Source organism: Lissotriton vulgaris, chromosome 12 (genome assembly GCF_964263255.1).
Source record: "Lissotriton vulgaris chromosome 12, aLisVul1.2, whole genome shotgun sequence".
Classification (NCBI taxonomy): Eukaryota; Metazoa; Chordata; class Amphibia; order Caudata; family Salamandridae; genus Lissotriton; species Lissotriton vulgaris.
In genome coordinates, this window is record NC_141700.1 from 25,183,795 (window position 1) to 25,210,620 (window position 26,826).

Genomic DNA, 26,826 nt, shown 5'->3' on the forward strand with positions numbered 1-26,826 from the left:
CTTTGATGGATTCCTGAGAATATCTCGCGTCCCCGTAATATTTATATAAACCTTTACGGATAGTCTTTCTATCAATTCCATCTAGTTGCTCAGTATTATTAAAACTATGGCCAAGATTGACCGCAGTCAGATTTGCCGGTACTTGGGCCAGCCAAGGGATATCACCGCCCTTATCACATTTTAGGCAATCAGCCAGAATATCCCTTGTTAATACGGCTGCTGGATTTTTCCAGACCTTTAGCCAAAACAAGATAGGGCGGGAACTAATGTAATCCTCCAGATATGGCATTCTTAACTCATTATGGCATACAAAGGTGGACGATGAAATTGGTAGGCCCAAAAGTCTCCTAAAAAATCGATTTTGTTCGGTCTGGACACTTTTCAAATGTATATGGCCCCAAATTTCAGCCCCATAGGTCATGATTGGTACACATTGTGTCCTATAGATTTTAAGTAGGGACAGTACCACCTCAATTCTTTTCGGTTGGGGTAGATTTATTACTGAATTTATGGCTCTTAAAAATTTAGTCCGTCCATAAGCCAAATGTGGTGTCCAGGACCCATTATCAGAGAGTTGTAAACCCAAATAAGGGAAAGTGCGAGTGCATACAAAGAGTCAGGGCCCAAGGTAATAGTATTAATAGAACGTTTCTTAGGGCCACAACACAATAAAAAAGATTTCTTAAAATTTGTGCAAAGGTTCAAATTATTCATAAAAACTACAAATCCCCTGACTAAAATTCTCAAGGCATTGGGTGTACGACCCATTAAAACAGCATCATCTGCATATAGTAAGGCGGGCAGTTTGTTACCAATAATTATTGGGACACCAGTTGTTTGGTTAAACAGGACATTATGAAGTTCATTAAAATATAAAATAAATAATAGTGGGGTGGGAACGCACCCTTGTCTAACGCCTCTCCCAACCACTATGTCTCCTGACACTGCCCCATCCATACTTATCCTTACCCGGGCCCTTAGGTCCCTATGCAGATATGCTAAAGAATACACCAAATATTTATCTAACCCATAATCTAAAAGGCATTGCCAAAGCCTGGATCTATTGACAAAATCAAAATCGGACGAAAGGTCCATAAATGCCAGGTAAAGAGGACTGTGTTTGGTGATGGTGTATTTCCCTATGATTAAATTGAGATTCAAACACTGTTCCACAGTACCTAGATGACTACGAAAACCCAGCTGGCATTTATTTATTATATTTTCATCCTCTGCCCAAGTTCTGATCTTGTTAAATAGAACTCTCCCCAATATTTTAAGGGTTTTATCGATTAGCGAAATGGGTCTATAACAACTTGGGTTAGATCTATCTCCTTTTTTAAAAATGGGGATAATTACAGATGTGGACAATGTGTTTGGGATTTTTGTTGTGATGCACAAGTTACTTACCTTCGGTAAGGATATATCTGTAAGAAACAGTAGTTAGTATTAGATTCCTTACCTTAGAATATCTCCAGGCGTCAGACTGGATCTGGAAACTTTTGCGTAGCAGTACCCCTGAGCGTCGGTAGGCGTCGTCTGCGGCTCCGTGTCCGTCGTCAGCGTCGTTGGCGACGGGATGACGTCGCCGGATTACTTAGACGCCGCCCTCGCGCACTGACGCCTGTTCTTTTACATAGCTTTTCCTCGCCAGAAACGCAGAGCCATGATAAAAACCAACACTGGTGCCATAAACTAGGGCCCTGAAGGGGGATGACCTTGACCCTAGATATCGGTTCACAGAACGAGGAGGATGGGTGGGGCGGTAAGGAATCTAATACTAACTACTGTTTCTTACAGATATATCGTTACCAAAGGTAAGTAACTTGTGCATATGAAAGAAACAGGTTAGTATTAGATTCCTTACCTTAGAATAGATACCCCAGCGATACCAACCCCGATGGTGGGTCTGCGAAGAACAATAGTTACTTACCTGTAATCTGTGGTTCTCCAGTATTGGTGTCTTTCATAGATTCACATGCCTGAATCGTTCCCCGTCGCCGGAGTGGGAGTCCCACAGTATATAAAAAAGCAATAATATGCCTGTAATAACCAAAAAACCTTGGTAATAACCAACCAGGAAGTAAAGTAGCCCTCAGCTACAGGAGCAAAAGCTCTCACACTCATGACTATCCTAGTCATTTTGTATAGACCAAACTGCAGCCAATCAGGCGACAGCACCCACTAGAATGTTCTCTCCAGAGGCTCAGGCTCTCTGATTTTCTCGCACAGGAGTGAAACCAACATAATTTCCTGAGGGAGCCTCTGAGGGGAGGTGGGCGGGTGCATGTGAATCTATGAAATACACCAATACTGGAGAACGGCAGATTACAGGTAACTATTGTTCTTCTCCAGTATTTGGGGTGTCTTTCATAGGTTCACATGCCTGAATCAGAATAGATAGCAGTACTCCTAACATAATGCTCATAGACGCTAATTGTAACATAGTATACATGCATAATGATAAAATGCAAAAGACATAGTAAAGCGTCCAAAAAAGAGCATAGGAGGAGCGAGAACAGAGGCTCACCTTATTGGAAAAGATTGCGAAGAACTGCTCTTCCCACCGAAGCATCTGCATCACTTGCTGAGTCCAGACAGTAGTGCCTCGTAAAAGTGTGCCTGCTGGACCACGTTGCAGCTCTGCAGATTTGTAGAAGAGGCACACCAGCGAACAGAGCAGTGGAAGAGGAAACTGGCCTTGTAGAATGCGCTCTTGGTAAGGCTTGTAAGGGTCTTCCTGCCTGTTGATGACAGAGTCCAATTGTTGACGATACCCATCTGGAGATAGTCTGTTTGGATACTGTACATCCTTGGCGCAGTCTGCCATAGGCCACAAACAACTGATCTGTCTTGTGAATAGCTGCTGTTCTTGAAAGATAGAACCTGAGGCATCTCCTGATGTCCAAAGAGTGTAAAGCTCGGTCAGCCGGTGATTGTGGATTTGGAAAAAATGTCTTGAGGATTACCGGCTCATTTAAATGAAAGTCCGATGGGACTTTGGGCATGTACCTTGGATTGGTACGCAGCACCACCGAATCCGAGGTAAATTGTAAAAAAGGCAGTTTAGACGTGAATGCTTGAATGTCACTGACCCTTCTGGTAGAGGTTAAAGCCAATGGCAAGGAGACTTTCCAAGTAATAAACTTAAGGTCAACCTTATGGATCGGCTCAAAGGGGTGACGCATGAGCTGGGCTAGCACCACATTCAAATGCCAAGCAGGAGGTGGTCGTCGAATCGGAGGAAACATACGAAATAGACCCTTGAAAAATTGCTGGATTATTCTTGAAGAAAACAGAGAGTTCGATCCGTCCTGACGGTATCGGGAAATGGCTGCCAGAAATACCTTCAGGGTTGAATGCGCCAAACCCGATCTAGCCAGCTGCTGGAAGAAAGGCAAAATTTGTTCTGGTCTAGCATGAATGGGATGCAGATCAACAGTCTGGCACCAGGCACAGAAACGTTTCCATTTGAGTTTGTAGGTCTTAATCGTTGACGGTGCTCTGGCGTTAGCTAGAACCTCTTGACAATCATGAGGAATGTCTAAGTGGGCAAATTCATTGTGTTGAGGAGCCAAGCTGATAATTTCAGAGAAACTGGGTCCGGATGGTACACTTTGCCCCTCTGAACTGTCAGGAGATTCGGTATTCGAGGCAGTTGTATTGGCCTGCACTCCGAGAGGAGGAGAAGCTTGGTGAACGAATATTGCCGGGGCCACCTTGGAGCAATTAGGATTAGACAACATGGTTGACTCCTCATCTTCCTGATGATCTTGGGAATTAACGGAATTGGCGGAAAAGCGTATGCAAATATTCGACACCAATTCATCGAAAGGGCATCCCCGCACGAGTCTTTGTGGGGAATCCATCTTGCAAAGCATTGGCATTTCCGGTTCTGATCTGTTGCAAACAAATCCAGGTCGGGATGACCCCACTCTCGGAATATCTGATCCAGGGATGGTTGATGTAACTCCCATTCGTGATTGCATCCGGCGGACCTGCTGAGTTAGTCCGCTAGGACATTGGCAACCCCTGGGACATGGACCGCCAACAGATTGATGTTGTGATCCAGGGCCCAATTCCAAATCTCCTGCGTCTGATGGGACAATCTGGCCGATCTTGTGCCTCCCTGTTTGTTCAAGTAATGCATGCTGGTTGTGTTGTCCGTTCGAATTAACACCGTAGAGCCCTCCAAGATCGCATTTCATGGCGAGAAAAATGGCTCTTAATTCCAGCAGATTTATGTGCCATTTTTTCTGTTGCATGTACCATTTGCCACTGACTGTCATCCCTTGGAGATGGGCGCCCCAGCCCTCCAGAGAAGCATCCGTGGTCACGATGAATCTGGGCCCTTCTGTCTGGAATGTACATCCCACCTGCAGGTTGCCATCCTGCCTCCACCACTGGATGGAGCTTCTCATCCGAGGAGTTATGTTGATGACGTCCTCGAATGAGCCTGTTATCTGCACCCACTGACGACTGAATTCCTCCTGTAAGGATCTCATTCGCAGGCGACAGTTGGGGCTGAGAGGAATACAGGACGAGATCATCCAGAGGAAAGACTCGAACTTGAAAACAGAAACGCACTTTCTTGTTAGTAGTGCTGAGGCCATCCTGTGAATCTTCACCTGCCTTTCTTTTGATATGAAAACTTGGGCGAGTTTTGTGTCCAGCGTGCCTCCCAAGAAAGATTTCTCTGTGATGGAGTCAGATGAGACTTTTTGAAATTCACTGAAAAACCCAGGCTCTGGAATAGCGATAGACATCTCTGAACGTGAGTTTTTGCCAAGTCGATGGAACTGGCCTTGATAAGGCAGTCGTCCAAATATGGATAAATTTGAACTCCCTCCAATCTCAGGTGGGCGGCCACCGGGGCTAACATTTTCGTAAAAACTCTGGGGGCTGAACGTAGTCCAAAGGGGAGTACTTTGAACTGGAAGTCCCTGCCAGCCACTCTGAACCGTAAGAACTTCCGGTGTCTGGGAAAAATGGGCACATGGAAGTATGCGTCCTGAAGGTCGAGTGTTGCCATGTGATCCCCTACTGAGAGAAACTGGAGGATTTCTTGAAGCGTCAACATTCTGAAAGATAATTTCTTGAGGTACTTGTTGAGGGCACGCAGGTCGAGGATGGGGCGCCATTCCCCCGACCTTTTGCGGATCAGGAAAAATCTTGAATAAAATCCTGTTCCCCTCTGATGTTGAGGCACCTTTTCGATTGCTCCTTTCCGAACCATTGATTGTATATGGGAAAACAGCTCTTTGAGATGAGCTGGAGGTGGTCCTTTTGGGGGAGAATTTGGAGGGGCTTTGACGAATTCGAGAATGTGACCTCTGGAAACCATGTCCAGGACCCATCTGTCCGTGGTAATCTTGGACCAGTTTGAGTAGTATCTGGATATTCTTCCTCCAATTTGCTTCAGGCTGGGACAAAGTGATGGCAGGATGTGTTTCTCACTTGCTCTTGTTGTTGTCTCTTCCTCGATAAGAGGTTTTTCCTCTTGATTGAGAGTAATTATTTCTCCTTTGGCCATATGCTTGTTGACTGTATGGCTGGTATCTTTGATTTCCGTGGGTGTTATTGTAGGAAAGTATAATAACCTCCTCTGTTAGAGAAATTGCCTCTTCCTCTTGCTCCACGAAAGGAAGACATGCAAAATTGGAGAGAGCCCAGCGACCGTGCCATCTCTGTGTCTTTCTTTATGGCTTGTAATGCCTCATCAACATGTTGTCCAAAAAGGAACTCCCCATCATAGGCCATGTCCGTGATCTTTGTCTGGACCTCTAGACGAAAGGATGTAGATTTTACCATCCTTGCCTCCTGAGAACAGCTGCTCCCGCCAGCTGCCTGAAACCTGTGGCTGCCACGTCCACTGCAGCATCAATTATTTCAGATGAAACGCACTCTCCCTCCAGTAGGATCTTTTTTGCTTCAGATCTATCTGGTTCTGCAAGCTTTTCGATGAAAGGCGATATGTCAGACCACATCTGCCTGTCATATCTCCCAAGTATTGCAAGTGAATTTGCTGCTCAGACCGTGGTTGCCGCAATAGTTGACACCTTCTTCCCTATTGAGTCAAGCCGTCTACCATCTTTATCAGGGGGAGCAGAGACCTGTGAAGATGGATTCTTGGCCCTCCTTAGAGCTACCTGCGTAACTACGGAATCTGTTTTAGCCTGACCAATAAGGCATGGCGGTGACGAACTAGGCGCTCTATACTTCTTATCTACCCGAGGTAGTACTATAGGTAGAGAATTTGGTGTAGCCATTATTTTCAGACCTTCCTTCCATATAAAGTCAATGATTGGAATAGACCAACTCTGTCTTTGTGGCAAATTCTTACAATCATATAGGAAGCATCCATCTTCTTTAGCTTCCATTGTGATGAGGAACCTTTTCGTAGCTCTATCCATAATCTTGTGAAAGTTGGCAATGTCCACCGGCGGAGAATCCGCCGTAGGGGGGCCCGCTGGAGAAGGGGTTTGTGCCTGATAGTCGTCCCACTCCGACGATACTGACTTGTCGTCCAATTCACCATCTTCTCATTCGTCATCCAAAGAAATGTCACCCCCTGTCTGATGAGATGGTACTGGTGAAGAAGGTACTGCGGGCCGTGCTTCCTCAGTTGTCATTTGAGAAACTGATTCTTGAGGTTCTAAAGTTGCCGTAGATGTTCTTGGCCTAGGTGTAGAGACATGAGAATCACCCGATTCTGATGGTGGAAACCGGCGATAATGATCGCTTAACATATATTGGAGATTCTGGAATAAATCCATAGGTATTTGCATGCTAGGTGCAGACACAGTCTCCCGACTAGAGTGTTCCAGGAAATGTTCCTCCTCCTCCTGATCCAAATCCTGAACCTTTATGAGCAAGTCAGAGGGGCTCCTGGCCATACGGAAAGTGTCGTCCTCATAGGATTCCTCTTCCTCAGAATCCAGTAATTTATCTGGCAGCTTTAATGGAGACAAAGTTGTGGAGGATGAACCACGCTTCTGTAGGAGCGAAGCAGTGGTAGCCGGTGATGGCAAAGGTATTGTGGATGTTTTAGCTGACCACACTTGCATTGCCGTACAGGTTGACAGTGGAGGTGTCGACGGAGTCACCGCCGCTGATGACAAGCCTGATTCCCTCTGCGTCGCCAGATCCGTCGTCGACGGAGCGCCCGTCGACGGTAGCGGCTTCATCGATGATGAACTCGTTGACGGGGTTGTCTTCTTCTTCGTCGACGGTGTCGACGTCGACGGAAGTGTCTGCTTCGTCGACAAGGAGGTCGTCGACTGGATCATTTTCTTCGTCGATGGTAACTTCGTCGATGAGGATGTCGTCGACGGCAACTTCGTCGACGAGGACTTCGTCGACGGCAAGATATTCGTCGACGCCTGAATCAATGACGAAGTACTCGTCGACGGTACCTTCAGGATTCCCGTCGACGGTGGAGCGTCAACGATCGATGGAACTATTTTTATCAACGAGCTGGGTCTAATTTGTACCTGAACCAACGTCGACGGTGAGGAGGCTGAAGACATCACCATAGCTGATCTTGGTAAGGAGAAAGTCACTGTAGAAGTGGAAGAAGTGGCCACATGAAGAGATGGCGACAATGAGGCTGTATTTGACTCTGCCATGGCCAGAGGTGTAATCTGAGGTGAAATACTTTGAGTAGCTGCTTTGGAAACTGTAGATTTTCCAGTTTTCCCTGAGGGTGCAGATTTCACAGGTGGAGATACCTTCTTGGAAGTAGTAGGCAAGCCAGAATCCTGAGAGGATTGGGCTTTCTTCAACACCTTCGCCCTAGGAGAAGCTACCTCAACCTCAGTTTTCCTCTTCCTAGAGGATACAGAATACCCTGAGGCAATGCTCCCTACCTCAGAAACAGGGTTATCCTTGTCCTTTATCCTCTGAAGCCACAGGAGAAGACGACCCTCTCTGTCCCTGAGGGTCTTTTGAGGGAAGGTTCTGCAGATCTTACATTCCTTCACCTCATGATCCAGATACAGAAAGTATATGCATTTTTTGTGAGGATCCTCCTTGAACAGCCTTAGCTTCCCACAGGAATCACAAGCCCTAAAAAGGGATTTTGAAGTAGACATCCTTTGAAGGTTAAAAAAACCATCCAAAGTAAGAAGAAACTGAGCAGAGCTCAGAGAGACTCCCTTCACATGACGTGCGGTAGAAAATCTGAGAGCCTGAGCCTCTGGGAGGAACATTCTGGTGGGTGCTGTCACCTGATTGGCTGCAGTTTGGTCTATACAAAATGACTAGGATAGTCATGAGTGTGAGAGCTTTTGCTCCTGTAGCTGAGGGCTACTTTACTTCCTGGTTAATTATTACCAAGGTTATTTGGTTATTACAGGCATATTATTGCTTTTTTATATACCGTGGGACTCCCACTCAGACTAAGGGAATGATTCAGGCATGTGAATCTATGAAAGACACCCCAAATACTGGAGAACCAATGATCACACCAGAAAGTCCTGGAGAACGGAACGGCCAAAGAAGCCATCTCTCCGGACTTGGCTGTCCAGGCAGTAGTGTCTTGCAAAGATGTGCAGCGAGGCCCACGTAGCTGCCGACAGATGTCCTGCAAGGGGACTCCCCGACCCAGGGCAGTAGTAGTCGTCGTGGCCCGAGTGGAATTGGCCCTCAGCCCAACAGGAGGCTCCTTTTTAGCCAAGGAGTAGCATACCTTGATGCACAACATGACCCACCGAGAGATGGTCCTCTTGTGCACCGCCCGACCTTTCTTAGCGCCCACGTAACCAACAAAGAGTTGGTCATCCACCCAGAACTGGCGTGTGCGATCCAAATAGAATGAGAGCGCATGTTTTGGGTCCAGACTGTGGAGCCTCTCTTCCTCTTTCGAGGGATGCGGAGACGGAAAGAAGGTGGGCAAGGTGATGAACTGCCCGATGTGTAAGGCTGTGACTACTTTGGGCAGGAAAGAGGGTCGCGTCCGAAGCACAACTTTGTCCGGATGGACAGAAAGGAAGGGAGGTTTAGGGAAAAAAGCCTGGAGCTCACTCACCCTCCTGGCAGAGGTGATGGCAACCAGGAATGCAGTCTTCAGAGTAAGGAGACGAAGATGACAGTTATGAAGTGGCTCGAAAGGAGCGCACATCAGATAGGTCAGAACAAGGTTCAAGTCCCACTGAGGCATCACGAAAGGAACAGGAGGAAACATATGAGAGATGCCCTTTAAAAAGCTATTTACAAATCGGGACTTGAACAAAGAGGGCTGATCAGGGAGCCTTAAGAAGGCGGAAATAGCAGAGAGGTAGCCCTTGATAGAGCCCAGGGCAGAGCCCTGTTGGGCAAGAGAGAGAAGAAAGAGGAGAACCTCTGAAAGAGGGGCAGAAAGGGGATCCACAGCCTTTGCTGTGCACTATGCCACAAATTTGTTCCACCTGCAGGCGTATACCGATTTTGTGGAGTGACGCCTGGCTGCCAGAATCACATTACAGATTTCAGGAGGCAAGTCAAATGGCCTCAACTGCAGCCGCTCAATCTCCACGCATGTAAGTGGAGACTGGACAGTTTCGGGTGGAGGACCGTTCCCTGCTGCTGCGACAGAAGGTCCTCCTAAAGAGGCAGACGAATCGGGGGATCGACAGAAATGCTGAGTAGCTCGCAATACCAGTATCTTCGTGCCCAGTCCAGAGTCACAAAGATAACTTGGGCCCGGTCGCGTCTGATCTTTTTCAGCACTCTGGGCAGAAGTGGTATAGGCGGAAAGGTGGACAACAGACCGCAGATCCACTCGCGGCGAAACGTGTCTCCGAGCGAGTGCCGCCTTAGAACTGATGACATTGCGCGTTCTCTTCTAACCAAGGCTCTCCCCACGCTGAAAGAGGCCTTGCGCCACGTCCAAGTTCAGACGCCATTCGTGATCCATCATGCACTGGCGGCTGAGTTCGTCCGTCCTGGCATTCAGGGAACCTGCCAGGTGTTATGTTATGTTATGTTATATTATATTTATTTTTATATAGCGCACGGCTACTCAAAAAGAGTGTCCTGGCGCTTTTAATAATGAGACCTACAGCAGAATAACACAACACAGTAATAAAAACAAAGTGGAAAGCAGAAACAGAAAGAGACAGAAAACAACCTAGAGGGCAAACAGCCAGGTTTTAAGGCATTTCCTGAATGCGAGTAAACTAGTAGCTCCACGGAGTGTCAGCGGCAAGGTGTTCCACAGCTGTGGCGCCAGCAGTCCAAAGGAGCGGCCTCCAGTGCGAGCTCTCTTTACGCGCGGCACAGCCACCAGAAACAGAGATTCTGATCTGAGAGAGCGGGCCGGTTGGTAAAAGGCGAGTTTCCTTTGGAGATTCTTAGCTCCCACAGCATGAAGAGTTTTGTAGGCCAAAGTTAATGCCTTGAAAGCAATCCGTTTACGGATAGGCAGCCAGTGTAAGGTCTGCAAAAGACCAGCAACACTGGCTCGCCTGTTTAGGCCATAAATGGCCCTCGCGGCCGCATTCTGCACAACTTGGAGCCGCTGCAGCAGATACTCTGGCAGGCCCAGATAGAGGACGTTGGAGTAGTCCAATCTAGAGCCTATCAGAGCCTGCACAGTCAGCTTCCTGTGTTCCTCAGACAGGAGAGGCAGAAACCTCCGCAGCATCTTGAGGGGGCCGAAACATGTACCCGTCACACCTAGGATCTGGGATCTCAGCGTCAGACCCTTGTCCATCTTGACCCCTAGGCTCTTAGCTACTTGGGATGAACAGGACGGAGGAAACATGTTAATGGGCCGCCAAGCTTGCCAGTCTGGCTCCGCAGCACACCCGAAGAAGAGTACCTCGGACTTATCTGAATTGCTCTTGAGGCTGTTCAGCTGGAACCATTTAAAAACAGCCCCAAGGCAATCCCGGATACTCTCTCCATCGAAGTCTCCTCCCCTCTTACAAGAAAAGAGGAGCTGGGTGTCGTCGGCGTAGGATACGATCTGGGCCCCGAACGACTCCGCCAACGCCGCCAGAGGGGTCATAAAGATGTTAAAAAGGGTCGGGCTCAATATAGAGCCCTGCGGAACCCCGACTCCCAGTGGCGACATCACGGCGGAGTCTGGGGAGGCCCAGACCGTTTGTCGACGGCCAGCTAGGAAAGGAACCACCAGGGTGACGCCCTGGGGTTCCAGCCATGTCCAGAGGTGCAGAGCCTCCTGACAGAGGGTCCATGACCCCACCCCGTCCTGTTTGTTGCAGTACCACATGGCGGTTTTGTTGTCCGTGAACACCTGCACTACTCTCCCCCGGACAGAGGGGAGGAATGCCTTCAGTGCAAGCCGGAACGCCCGCAGCTCCAGAAGGTTGATGTGGAGCCGGAACTCCGCCGGAGACCAGAGGCCTCTGATCTCCGCCCCTCCCATGTGGCCCCTCCAGCCCTGGAGGGACGCGTCGGTCACAACTACGTGCTCCGGTTGGGTAGGGAGAGGGATCTGCCGCTGACCCAATCGTGGTCCCTGAGCCACCACTGAAACTGTCTCGCAGTGCCCTCCGAGATCAAGACATGGTCGGACAAGTTGCCCTGATGCTGGGCCCACTGAAACTTCAGGTCCCACTGCAGAGCCCGCATCCGCCACCGGGCGTGATGCACTAGAAGGATGCAGGAGGCCATCAGCCTTAGAAGCCGCAGCGACAACCTGACAGAGACTCTGGATATCGGATGATAGATCAGAATCAGAGCCTGAATATCCAGAACCCGCTGTTCGGGAGGATAAACCCGGAACTGCGCAGAGTCTAGAACCGCTCCGATGAAGAGGAGCTTCTGAGAGGGACACAGGTGTGACTTCGGCACATTGATGGAGAACCCCAGCAGGTGCAGGAGGTCGGCCGTAGAGTGGAGGTGGCTGACGACTGTCTGGGGTGAGCCCGCCTTCAACAACCAGTCGTCGAGGTAGGGAAAGACTGAAACCCTTAACCTGCGCAGATGAGCTGCGACCACCGCCATCACTTTCGTGAACACCCGTGGGGCATTGGTAAGGCCGAAGGGGAGCACGGTAAACTGAAAGTGCTCGAGGGTGCCTCAGAGGTCGTGCTGGAAGCGAAGTGAAGTTTCTTCAAGATGGCCGGTCCCACGTGTCTCGTCGCACCCACGAATCTCAGCTGTGCTGCAGATGTGAGTTGAGGTCGGAGAGGTCTGGAAGTCTCGTCAGGCTCTGAAGTCTGGTTCCACCAGGAAGGACGACAACGTGAACCGCTAGGACGCTTGATGGTGCCTGAGGATGCAGGATGGTCACTCCTTGGCCACAAGGGAGATTTCTTCAGTCCTCTGTGGAGCAGAACGTCGAAGTCCAGAGTTTCTTCTTTGTAGAGTTGTTCAGGATAATCTAATTTGGAATGGGACCAGCTCCTACCTTTATTCTGCTAAAGGGGGCTGTACTAGTGACTAGGTCCCTCCCATGGGTGGGACCAGGAAGGGGGTGGTTACACCCCCTATCCTTTGTCAGGTTTCGCGCCAGAGCTGGGGCTGGAGTGCCCCAGCAACTGGTTTGAACCGGGGTATGCACAGGAACACCTTGTGTGCCCCAGGCATGTCTCATTCCTTTCAGCCCTGCCTATCTGGATACACAAAGTCCTGTCTGGGGTGCTGCTAGCACCTCCCCAGGCAGGAAACCCTTTGTCCAGGCCTCCCTTGCTGGAAGGACTCCTATCAGCAGGAGGTCAGACTTGTGTCTGCGGCAGCAGCATCCATTTTGTGATGCCGAGGCTCTGGTTAACTTTAACCGGTGTTCTAGGTCTATACATGTTGTGTCCCTCTAGAAGGGTGGAATGCTACCCCGTCACCAGAACTGGTGAGGGGGTAGTATTCCAAATCGTATGACACCTTACTCAACATGTTTTGATAATGCCAAACCAAAGTTAGCAATAACCGCGAGGATTAAAAGGCACTTAAGAGTATATGGTATGGCACTATCATGGAAACAGCTAAAGGACATGGTTCCGAAAGCTGCAGACAGGCTCAGCTCATGCTAGAGCACCATCTCACATATTTCCAAGCACTCTGCCTTCAGGATTGATAAGGCCTGCTGTAGGGGTGACTTATAGGAATATATGTGTCCATTGTGGGTTAGATATAGGTATACTATATATATAGCAAAGGGTGATTACACCACCTTGCCCCAGCTGTGTTACCAGCCAGTCGTGTCTGTTTCAGATGGCCAGCCAGGGGTGGCATAATACATGATGCAGTCCCTGGTAGGCCTAGGATGCACTTATGCCCTGGGTACCTATGGTACACTGTACAAGGACTTATAAGAGTGACCCAATACCAACTGGTAAATGCACTTAAAGTACATGTGTGTCAATTTAGAGAGAGAACAGCCAGGCTGTGGGTCTGATTAGCAGGCCCACAGCCAGGGAAAGTCATAAACCAGTGAAGCAAAAAGCAAAAATCTGGGGTGACCATAGGATTGCAGACCCTACTCTCCTACATAACCACCCCCCCCCAAACTTAGGGACATTAAACTAACCTTGACCAGGTGAGTCTTCCTGTTCTAAGTGAAAATAGCTGGAGAGCCCATCTGCCTTGCCATGGTCAGTACCAGGTCTGTGTTCCACTGTAAAGTCCATCCCCTGTAGGGAAATGGACCACCTAAGAAGTTTGGGGATTTCACCCTTCATTTAATTTAGCCACAAGAGGGGCTTATGGTCTGTCTGAATTTTGAAGTGAGTTCCAAACAAGTATGGCCTCAACTTCTTCAGGACCCAAACCACAGCAAAGGCCTCCCTCTCAATAGCTGACCAACGTTTCTCTCTAGAGGTCAGCCTTCTACTTATAAAAGCAATGGGCTGGTCATGACCATCAATATTCAGCTGAGATAAAACAGCTCCCACACCCAACTCAGACGCATCTGTTTGGACAATGAAGGTTTTGGAGTAGTCTGGACTCTTGAGAATAGGTGCAGTACACATGGCCTGCTTCAGGTCATCGAATTCCTTTTGACAGCTAACTGTCCACTGAACTTTCTTTGGCATTTTCTTGCTTGTCAGGTCATTAAGTGTTATCACAATGGACCCATAATTTCTGAAAAATGTCCCATAGTAACCAGATAGGCCCAAGAAAGCTCTGACTTGTGTCTGGGTGGTTGGAGGAGCCCGGTCCTTTATGGCGTGTGTCTTGCTCTCCAATGGTTGAACCTGGCCTCCACCCACTAGGTGGCCCAGGTACACAACCTGACTCAGCCCTATCTGGCACTTGGTGGCCTTGATAGTGAGGCCTGCCTTCTGCAGGGCCTCCAAAACTTTCCTCAGGTGGTGATCCTCCCAGGTGGAGCTGAAGACAGCAATATCATCTAGATATGCTGCACAAAAGTCATCCAACCCAGTGAGAACTTGGTTTACCAACCTTTGAAAAGTGGCAGGTGCATTTTTCAAACCAAAGGGCATCACCACAAATTGGTAATGATCTCCTGGGGTAGAAAATGCTGTTTTGGACTTGGCCTCCTCAGCTAACCTGATTTGCCAATAACCAGCTGTCAGGTCAAATGTACTCAAGAATTTGGCAGAAGCCAATTTATCTATGAGTTCATCTGCCCTAGGTATTGGATGGGCATCTGTTTTAGTAACAGCATTGAGACCCCTATAATCTAAGCAAAACCTCATCTCTCTCTTACCATCCTGGGAGTTAGGCTTTGGCACTAGAACTACAGGACTAGCCCAAGTGCTTTCTGAGGGTTCAATACCTCCCAATTCCAACATCTTCTGTACTTCTTTCTTGATACAGTCCCTGACGTGGTCAGGTTGCCTGTAGATTTTACTCTTTATAGGCAGACTGTCACCAGTGTCCACCTCATGGGTGCACCAGTTTGTCTGACTGGGGGTCAGAGAGAACATATGTCTGAAGGATTGAAGAACCTGTTTGCAATCCTTCTGTTGATGTTCAGGGAGGCTGTCAGAAAAGACCACACCATCTACTGACCCATCATCAGGGTCCTGACTGAGCAGGTCTGGGAGAGGGTCACTCTCTTCCTTCTGTCCCTCATCTGTGGCCATGAGCAAGCCCATGTCCGCCCTGTCAACATATGCCTTGAGCCTGTTAACATGAAGCACCCTGTGGGGGCTCCTGGGAGTTCCAAGGTCCACCAGGTAGGTGACCTCTCCCTTTTCCTCAATGATGGTGTGGAGTCCAGACCATTTGTCTTAGAGAGCTGCTGGGGCCACTGGCTCCAACACCCACACCTTCTGTCCTGGCTGGAAAACAGTTAGGACAGCCTTTTGGTCATGCCAAGCTTTTTGAAGTTCTTGGCTGGCCTCAAGGTTTTTGGTTGCCTTCTCCATGTACTCTGCCATCCTGGAGCGGAGACCAAGTACATAGTCCACTATGTCAAGCTTAGGCTTTTTGAGAGGTAACTCCCATCTTTCCTTCACAAGACATAGGGGTCCTCTTACAGGATGCCCAAACAGAAGCTCAAAAGGGCGGTAGCCAACCCCCTTCTGTGGGACCTCTCTGTAAGCAAACAGGAGGCAGGGTAAAAGGATGTCCCATCTTCGCCTAAGCTTTTCAGGTAACCCTTTTATCATCCCTTTCAGGGTCTTGTTGAATCTCTCCACAAGCCCATTGCACTGTGGGTGATAGGGTTTGGTAAATTTGTAATTTACACCACACTCTTTCCACATTGCAGTCAAGTATCCTGACATGAAGTTTGCACCTCTGTCAGAGACAACCTCCTTAGGAAACCCCACTCTGGAAAAAATTCCAAGTAGGGCCCTGGCCACAACAGGTTTCTGTGGTCATATTTTTGTGACATCAACTAGGCTAGTTGCAAATTAAAATAGTTAAATAAGATATTAAGACCCCTTCTATACCGTCTAGTAACGCCAATAATATTGGAAAGCAGAAGGCTTTTATCACTATTTCTGTCGTCAGGCGCGTTTCTATGGACAATGTATTCTCTGCGATATATAAGCGTCTAGCCCTTTAAGAGAGAGAGCTCACACACCTGCAAACAATACTCGAGGCGACGTACGTATAAAAACGCCTTTGCCTCAAACATGCAAATCTTTCAGGAAATACGAACCAGGCTCCCGAGACACTGCGGAATAATCCAGTCCCAGGAAGGTACGTACGCTGCGGTCGAGCCAAGATTCATCTCTGATGTAAGGTCTTAAACCATATAGGCGGCACAATTTTAACGCTTGTCGTTTTAATTACCCTGTCTGCTAGGTCAGAGAGAACGCTTTTCTGGATACTAAGTATCGGCTACGCAATCGAATATATGTAAAATCCTACGATAAAGAATAAAGGATTTACTGAAAAGGCGTTTTTTAAAAGGTAACGTCAAGCTTTGTTTGTTTATATCCCCACGCGCTAAGAGTGCATATCATTAGCTTTAAAATAATACCTGCCCACTGTCCCCTTTAAACCAGGGATAGAAAAAGCAGGCCTGCGTTTGACTTGTCTCCATCGGGGCCTGTAGCCGTTTTTCAACTGGCTGCTGTGACTTAACGTGCAACACACAAGTGCAGGTAACAACCTCTTTTAAAAATCATGTAAACGGCTTATGCAGTGTGATTTAGCAATGCTAGGAAGTCCGTTTCATAAGGTACATTATTCTTTTTCTAGCACCTTATAAACAAGGAATGGTTTTAAAGTTTAAAGAACACGCATAACTCTCGGCATTGAAAAAACGATTTGGTCTGTTCAGACTCCGCGCATGAAAGGTATAAGCTGAATATTAAATGTTAATTTTTGAACTATGAGGGAGAGACCAAAATTATTTTTTGTTTTCAATCTGACTAATTTCGATCTATTATATGTTATCCATCTCTCTATAGTGTTTAAAACGAAGTCTACATTTCTACGCCGTTTTAACTTCAGAAACCTTTCTTTCTCTGTAAAGTTCTAAAGGTAAGAACTATAGGCCCAACATGAATTATAGACTTGATTTTAGAGATATGAATCAATTCTATTCAAAACCTTCAAAAAGATAGGCTTCCCTTACATTTAAAAAAAATTGCCAACAAAACCAGGTTACTTTGAAGTACCCTCCATGTGCCTCCTATAGGTTATACTATTGTGCACTGTTGTCAATCCGATATCCAACTTTTCTCCTTTATAAATTTAAAACAAAGTAAAAAGAACGGCACAATTCTAAACCTTTTTCTTTTTCTTTTTCCTTCTGATGTCTTCTTTGCCTCTTAAACCTACCCCCTTCCCCTTTTTCACCCCTCTTTTTTTCGTTCCACTTCCCTTTCAAATCCTGCCGGTCGAAACCTCCCCCCACTCCCTCCGGTTTTTCTTCCCTTTCTTTTCCCTCTTTTTTCGTGCCTCCTTCTTTTTCTTCTAACCTTTTTCTCTTTTTCTTTTTTCTCTTTTCTTTTTTCACTCTTTGGCTTTTAAAATAATGTAGTGAACATATGACATTCACCTTTAGAAATGACTGCTCTAGCTGTACATTTGTATATTTGTAAATAGGAAAATATTTGTCTGTGTACTTCTCCCTAGCAATGTATCATGTTTTATCTTTATGTGTCTGACAACAGATGCTATCACCACTGTATTTAATAATGAGGAACTTATCCTGACTGGCATAAGGAGATATTTTGACTCTTCTTTGTTGTTTAAACTTTAGAATTTTGCTGAATTTGTCCTGAGGAAGACACAAAGTATGTGTCGAAACGCGTCAACAGGAACCAGCATCTTCAATTAATTTCGGGAATTATCAATGTGTCATCAATTCCATGATTAGTGTGCAATCTCTATATTGTAGATTTGTCTTTTTAAAAAAACAAATTTTCATCTCCTTTTTTTAAACATGTGTATTATTGAATATGTTCATATCAAATTTTACATTTTCTATGTTATCATATAATAAATTTCCTTGAGTCTTTTTCTCCTTATGGTGTGTCTACCTCCCTGTATAATTTTGTCAGACATTGTGTTTTCTATTTTGCCTGGGCTTTTACCCTTGTACATGGTTGCTTTACCCTGACTCACGAAATGTATCCCATTCAGGAGGTCCTTGTTACTTTACCAAAATTTGTAATTTACACCACACTCCTTCCACATTGCAGTCAAGTATCCTGACATGAAGTTTGCACCTCTGTCAGAGACAACCTCCTTAGGAAACTCCACTCTGAAAAAAATTCCAAGTAGGGTCCTGGCCACAACAGGAGCTGTAGTGGTCCTAAGGGGAATAGCTTCTGGATACCTGGTGGCATGATCCACTGCCAACAGTATAAATCTGTGCCCAGATGCTGTTGGGGGTCCATTGGTCCAACAATGTCAATCCCCTCTCTTTCAAAGGGTACCCCACCACAGGTAGTGGTATAAGGGGGCCCTTTGTTGTGCCACCTGATTTGCCACTGGCTTGACAGGTGACACACAAGCCTGTCCCAAGTCTTGTTCTGGCCTAAGTGTCCTGCAAGGGGAATTTCATGGGCTAAGGTAAGAAGGAAACCTCTAAGAGACAAGGGGATGACCAGCCTCCTGGAAGCACCAGGCTTGGGGTCTCTTGCCTCAGAGTATAGGAGTCCTTCATCCCAGTACACCTTGTGGGTACCTGTAGCATTCCCTGCAGCCTCAGCCGCAGCATGCTGACTGAGGGGTTCAAGGGAGGAACAGTCTAACTGTGCCTGCCTCAAGTCTGCCCTGGAAGGTCCCCCTGTCCCAAGAAACTCAACCTGTTCAGGTTCAAATTCTTCTAGAACAGTTCCTTCTGGGGTCTTTGGGTCAGCCTCCTGAGAGGGCTGGTCCTCAACCTGAGGCAGGGGGGAAGGCACTTCCTTAACCCTACTGCTCTTCCTCTTGGGTAGTGTCTGGTTCATTGTTCCAGGATCCAGCACCTGTTGAGTTGGGAATTTTCTGGCCTGTGGCCTGGTCACCGCAAGGACATGTGCTGACAAACCTAACATTTCCATATGAGTCCTATACTTCACTTCTGACCATAAGGAGGATTCCAAATCATTGCCCAAAAGACATTCCACTGGGAGGTCTGAACTAACTACAACCCTTTTGAGGCCAGCTACCCCTCCCCAGGAGAAGTTAACAACTGCCATACTGTGATTGTTAGTGAAGTTGCTAGCATTGGTCACTAGGTAGTCTGAACCTAGTATGATCTGATCAGGATCCACAAAGGCTGGTGTCACCATAGTGACACTGGCACATGTGTCCCTGTAGGCCTGAGCCATTTTTCCATTGATCAAAGGTGTTTGCCTGTACTTGCCCAGGGTACTGGGACTTACAGTTGGGGGTCATAGCCATGTCCCCACTACAAACAAGTACAGCCTGAGTAGGTATTCTGACTAAGTGAGAACCTGCCTCAGTTCCCAGGGTTAACCCAACTATAGCCTTGGGGGTTACACTACTACTACTAACTGTACTAGGGGGTGCAAGTGCCTTAGGGGCAGTAGTGGTAGGAGCTGAGCCTTTCTTGGTGCACTCACTAAACCAGTGAGTCTTATTTTTACAGTATTGGCACCATGGTTTCTTCTGACCATCATTCTTCTTATTTTGGGAGTTCTGGGACCCACCCTCCTTAGATTGTTGGGGCCCCGTTGAAGACTTCTGGTCATTTTGTTGATTCTGATTACTACCCTTTTGGTCTGCTTTCTTCTGGCCACCACCCTGGTTCTGGTTCTGCTGCTTAACCCTGGTTCTGACCCATCTGTCTGCCTTCTTTCCCAATTCTTGGGGAGAGGTCAGATCTGAGTCAATCAGGTGCTGATGCAACAACTGGTTCTGACAATTATTTAAGATTTGTTCTCTCATTATAAGATTGTACAATCCTGTATAATCCGTAACTTTACTTCCCAGTAACCAGCCTTCTAGAGCCTTAGTGGCACATTCACAAAAGTCAGTCCAATCCCGAGCCTGAGTTTTCTGGGTATCTCTGAACATCAACCTGTACTGTTCAGATGTTAGGCCAAACCCATCAATCAGTGCACTTTTCAGAACTTGGTAGTCATTAGCATCCTCATCTCTAACAGTGAGGAGCTTATCTCTGCCTTTACCTTCAAAGGAGAGCCACAATATAGCTGCCCACCGACCTTGGGGTACCTGCTGTACTTTGCAGGCCCTCTCCAGAGCAGTCATCCATTTGTGGATGTCATCCCCTGTCTTATAGGGGGGCACTATTTTACTCAGGTGTCTATTATCAAAACTCCTGTCTTTATCTTTAGGGATACTGCTGCCACCAGTGGGTTCTATCCCACTCAATTTCTGCTCTCTGGCAAAAGCAAGTGTTTCCTTGGCAAGGGCAAGTTCTTCCCTTTGGATCCTCAGATTAACTTCCTTCATCTTTGCCTCGTGCTCTCTCCTCTGAGGGGAAGTCATCCCCCTCTGAGCAGATGCATGAGAGCCATGGGAGTGAATAGAATTGATGGAGTCTCTGGATTGAGACCTATCTCTTCTATTCCCAAGGTTAGGCCTGCCTGTGGCTAGGTCTGGGGTGCCCCAAACTCAGCCCCATGTAGGCTTAAGTTGGCCCTACTGAGTCTGCTGATAAAGCTTGGCCATTGTCTACCTCTCCATCAGATAAGTTTCCATCTTCCCTACCATCTACATCTTCTGTTTCAGAGAGGTTAGAGTCATCTTCTAAGGGGGGTATGCTTCCATCTGCTGGGTCAGTGGGGCCTGGTTTAGAGGCCCTTCTGGCATCATAGGTCTCTAAGAGTCCTAACAGAAAAGGAAGGGTAGGGTTGGAACCCTGTTTCAGTTTTCTGGAGGTACACAATTGTCTCATCTCCTGAAAACTGAATGCTGCATATCTGGAAAGGACCTGTGGAGGGTCACTAATCACAAGGGGAGTCACAGTGGCCTCTCCTGTGATAGACATGCTTTCTAGTGTGGTGTGTGCACCTACCTACACTATGGGTTTTCCTACTGATCCCTTGCTAAGAGTTGTAGTCAGGGTGTGCTAGGCCCTTTCTACTACAATAGCTGGTTCAGTAGAACTCAGAGTAATTCTAAGCTTGTAATATGTACCTATGGTACCTTATGTGATCTTTCAAATGATATCTCAAGATTATATTTGGTAAAAACAACAGCAAGCTCAAATCCCAACCGCTGCACACCAATGTGAGAAGTTGGCCTGATATATGATGCTCACTAGTTCTAGTGATCACCTTGTATCAGTCCAAACAACCCTTATGGTGATTGGTTGTAAGTCAACCTTATAGACCAGCTATCCTAATGGTAGCATGAACAGAGCAGTTTTAGGCTAAACTCTTTTGGCATGTGAAGCCAGCTGTTTTACCACATAAAACCCCTTGAATACCAGATGAAAGGACATCACACATGTTGTTATGAAATTAAACAATATATTTATTACTAACAAAACACCTCTGAACTCTTTATGAGATCAGAGGGCTAAGCACATAACAATACTCTTCAGAAAAATACAGTAAGTCGCACAATTACAATGGTGCCCTAGGGGCCCAACAAACCATATACTAAGTAAATGGGTTAAGTAGAATGATAGAAGAAATGAGTATCCCCAGAGGCTGTAGAATCGCTGGGGCTACACTATCCTAACCTTAGGTAAGGAGCAGGAGGCCCACGGGACGCGTGTGCAGTGCTAGAACACACACGCGGGTTTCAATGCAAAGTCAATGGGCACGAACAATTTACAAAATAGGTAAGAAAGGATAGTTCCGACTGGTTGAGACCAAAACTACAGGATACCTGGACACTAGGAGAGTCAATCTACCTATGTGCACCGAAATGCTCTCGTTACCTCACCCACGGGCTGCAGGTGCATAGGTGTGAAAGTGTGTCGGGTTTCCTCGTTGAAGTCAATGGAGCCTTGGAGAAAAGATGCTGCAGGCGACCAGGAGGGAGATGTCCAGAGTGATCCAAGGGCGGATCGAAGAAGATGGAGACCTGAAAGCAGAGGGAACAATGTTCAATGTCACTAGCCAGTGACCGGAGTGGAACCAGGAGGGAATCAGGTAATGTCGTCGCGATCAGGCGAAGAGGGGACACTTGACTCTGCAGCCACATGAACCAGGAGGCGTCGTCGACGACCAGGATGGAGGCACGAGCTGTCCCACGCAGGCTCTCGCTGTCGGCGGTGTCGGTTCCAGTTACGGAGTCAACAGGCCTTGGCAAATGCAACCCACGTGGCAAATGAAGATGGCGTCTGGTGCGGACCAGGAGGGTCCGGGGTACTTCTCCTTTGCAGGGAAGCAAGGGCCAGTCTGGAGCAACCAGACCAGCTGTGCAGTTTCAAGATTTCATCGTCTAGGAGGCCACTAGCCAGCCGGCAAGTGACCAGACAACGCGTCGAGTAGTAAACAAGCAGAAGGGCCCTACGCAGATCTCGTGGATGCTGGAGGGCTGGTCTTCGGTGCAAGAGCTGCTCGGGGCTGGGGCTTCTTAATCCTCAAAGCACTCACTTGAGGGTGCCTCAGAGGTCGTGTTGGAAGCGAAGTGCAGTTTCTTCAAGATGGCCGGTCCCACGTGTCTCGTCGCACCCACGGATCTCAGCTGTGCTGCAGATATGAGTTGAGGTCGGAGAGGTCTGGAAGTCCGGGTCTCGTCGGGCTCTGAAGTCTGGTTCCATCAGGAAGGACGACAAAGTGAACCGCTAGGACGCTTGATGGTGCCGGCGGATGCAGGGTGGTCAATCCTTGGCCACAAGGGAGATTTCCTCAGTCTTCGGTGGAGCAGAACATCGGAGTCCAGAGTTTCTTCTTTGTAGAGTTGTTCAGGATAATCTAATTTGGAATGGGACCAGCTCCTACCTTTATTCTGCTAAAGGGGGCTGTACTAGTGACTAGGTCCCTCCCATGGGTGGGACCAGGAAGGGGGGTGGTTACACCCCCTATCCTTTGTCAGGTTTTGCGCCAGACCTGGGGATGGAGTGCCCCAGCAACTGGTTTGAACTGGGGTATGCACAGGGACACCTTGTGTGCCCCAGGCATGTCTCATTCCTTTCAGCCCTGCCTATCTGGATACACAAGGTCCTGGCTGGGGTGGTGCTAGCACCTCCCCAGGCAGGAAACCCTTTGTCCAGGCCTCCCTTGCTGGAAGGACTCCCAGCAGCAGGAGGTCAGACTTGTGTCTGTGGCAGCAGCATCCATTTTGTTATGCTAAGGCTCTGGTTAACTTTAACCGGGGTTCTAGTTCTGTACATGTCGTGTCCCTCTAGAAGGGTGGAATGCTACCCCCGTCGCCAGAACTGGCGAGGGGGTAGTATTCCAAATCGTATGACACCTTTCCCAACATGTTTTGATAATGCCAAACCAAAGTTAGCAATAACTGCGAGGATTATAATGCACTTAAGAGTATATGGTATGGCACTATCATGGAAACAGCTAAAGGACATGGTTCCGAAAGCTGCAGACAGGCTCAGCTCATGCTAGAGCACCATCTCACAGATTTCCAAGCACTCTGCCTTCAGGATTGATAAGACCTGCCATAGGAGTGACTTATTGGAATATATGTGTCCATTTTGGGTTAGATATAGGTATACTATATCTATAGCAAAGGGTGATTACACCACCTTGCCCCAGCTGTGTTACCAGCCAGTTGTGTCTGTTTTAGATGGCCAGCAAGGGGTGGCATAATACATGCTGCAGCCCCTGGTAGGCCTTGGCTGCACTTATGCCCTGGGTACCTATGGTACACTGTACAAGGACGTATAAGAGTGACCCAATACCAATTAGGTACATGTGTGTCAATTTAGAGAGAGAACAGCTAGGCTGTGGGTCTGATTAGCAGGCCCACAGCCAGGGAAAGTAGTAAACCAGTGAAGCAAAAAGCAAAAATCTGGGGTGACCATAGGATTGCAGACCCTACTCTCATCTACACCCAGTCCTGAAACGACTGACACTCACGTGCCAGAGGGTCCTCTGAACCCTCCCAATCCTCCTCGCCACCCATCTCCTGGTACTCAGGTTCAAAGGATGGGGCCGGGTCGTAGAAGTAGAAATCTCCAAGCGGCATCGAATACGGCGCCGCTCCGACACCGGACCCGAATCGAGGGTAGGACGGCGTTGTCCTGGGACGGCGCCAGGGGTGACACCCTGGCGGCCAGCGCCGGCGAGGTCTTAAGGTAGACCGGCGATGACCGGTTCCGGATCCGGCGGGGCCCAGCGGCGCCGGGGCCAAATCACCCGGCCCGCTTGGGGACCCAGTCGGGGACGCTTGGCCCAAAGGTGCCACGGAACCCGACAGAGGAGTGAGCGACCTCATGGCCATGAGGAAGGCCTCTATCTCCTCTGGCATCACGTTCTGCCCAGGGACCGGCGGTTATGGAGCAGGCCGCGACGCCTGCGGCTCCGGCGGAGTCACCCAAACCCCCGGCTGCGTCGCGAGAGCGTCAGAGGAAGTCAGAAGAGCGATGTCGCCTCTTCGACTTCTTGTGCCTCTTACCTGAGGACTTCGAGCCCAAAGACTGATGATGACTCCCGGAACTGTGGTGACTCAGTCCCCGCGACTGGTCCCTGGACCCCCTTCCGGACCGGGACCTCGAGCGGCGCGGGGCTGACTGCCGGAGCTCGAGTTGCTTGCGGGACCGCTCCCATCTAGCTTTGGACGTCAGGGCCCGGCAGTCGGAGCAGTCGTGGTCGGGGCCCATTCAGTGAAGGCACCGGCGATGGGGGTCGGTAACCGACATCAGTCGGCAACAATCAAAGCAGGGTTTGAATCCAGGCATCCCTACTGGCATCGTAGGAGTCGAGAGACTTTGAAAGATGATCAAAAAGGATCGAAAAAGTTAGTCAAAAATTGACTAGGGTACAACTTTTTCCGGATCGGCGCTTTCTGACGCGGAAAAAAGAAGAACTGACGTCAGCGAGCGAGGGCGGCGTCTAAGTACTCCGGCGACGTCATCCCGGCGCCAACGACGCCGACGACGGATGCGGAGCCGCAGACAACGCCTACCGACGCGCAAGGGTACTGCTATGCAAAGGTTTCCGGATCCAGTCTGACGCCTGAGTATATTCTAAGGTAAGAAATCTAATACTATCCTGTTTCTTTCAGATTAAGTTATTAACAAGCATTTACAATGCAATGGTCTCGGCATTATTAAAGGTAGAGCTATTGGCATTGCTCTTGATTTTTTTTTTATCATAAATAAATGGCATTGTCATTTACAATGCCAATAGTTTAATCGTTAAATAAATGGCATTGTCATTTACAATGCCAATAGCTTAATCGCTCGCAAATGCATGACCTATTGCATTTACACCCACAGAGCCACACGCACAAAGCCACCCACACACACATAAAGAGCCACCCACACAGAGTCATTCACCTAGAGCCACCTACACAGCCACCCTCACACAGACAGAGCCACCCACACATAGAGCCACCTACAAAAAAGCTATCCACACAGAGCCACACACACACATCCACACACAGAGAGCCACACACACAGAGCCAAACAGACAGAGCCACACAGACAGAGCCACACAGACAGCCACACAGACAGCCACACACAGACAGGCACACACAGACAGAGCCATACACAGACAGAGCCACTTATGATCCAAGCTTCTGCTAACTAAAGGCATAATGCCATCACTGATAGATATATGTAATGACCATATGGCTAGGCCCTCCTCATTAAGCCTCGAGGGGGGGGGGGGAGAGCAGGAGGAAGGAGAGCTGCGGGCGGAACGGGGGGCAAGAGATCTGGATGCACAAACAGGGTGGCAGAGTCAAGAAAAACAGCACAGACGCAGAGACTCTGGAGCGGCAGCAGTATCTACGATGCAAAAAAAAAAAAAAAATGGCGGCCGCGACTCCGAAAATTTTTGGATTCGGAGGCGTGTTTTGGCGTTCTGAGTGACGGATGACGTCACTGCCGAAAGAACAGCAAAACTTACGCCCCCAAATCCGAAAGAGACGGGGCTTTATTAGAGTGACGCCCCTCTCCTTAAATGGCTGGCCTCTGTTTAGGAAGCCAGCCAATAGAAGAGAGACGGAGGAGAGAGGCGGGTCAAACATCGTACTAAAGGACATTAAATCTCCTCCCGGAGACTGCGCAAACGCAGCCTTCTCGGTCCTTTAACAAAAGACGCTCCGAAGGTGCCAAAATCCGACATTTGCAAGATTCTTCGGTGGCTGAAAGGGGGCAATGTTTCAATGGTCTACGCTTGAAATGCGCTGGCTGCACATGAATTAGTTTTCCATTGCGGCGCATCTAAGAGGACTACACCCAACCAACCCCACCACGGTAACTCTGCAAAATATCCTGCCAGAGATATTTCAAATTCTCCAATATCTACCTAGATACTCATATTTATGAGGGAGCTCCATCAGCAGAGCAAGTTCATGCTTTCACGCCCACAAACGGTTTGTAGTAGGAAGGTCAGACGCCTACATCTCAGATACCCAGATATGAAAACAAAAGGACACTTGCATCTAATAAACAGTCTTGCATCATTCGATTCCCAAAACACACAGAAATGAGGCCTGTAACATATATACGATGCTAGTGAATTAAAAAGCGTCAGCGGCCAAATTTAATCTAGCATCCTAAAAAAATCACAATAGCGGTGTCCAACGTAGGGCAGGTCTACGTAACGTTTTCAGGATAAACTGCAAGCTATGTATTAGCTCCATTACATTGTATGTATGAAAATGTATCTTATCTGTATTTGCCGATAGGAAACTGCCGTGATCAATTTAAAACAAGTTTTAAGGCGAATGGGAAGAAATGTGTGCATGTGTTAGCATTTGCAACTTTATGCACATTTTAGCACAAACCTGAGAAATAGAGGAAGAATAAGGTAGCAGGGAAGTGTACAAAAAGATAGAGGCATAACTGGAAAAGAATTAGCAAAAGTGAAGCCTAGTGGAGGAAAATACTTCAATACTACTGAAAAATGGGACAGTACTTTTGGTAGCCACACACTGCCAAAGGAAGACAGCTGA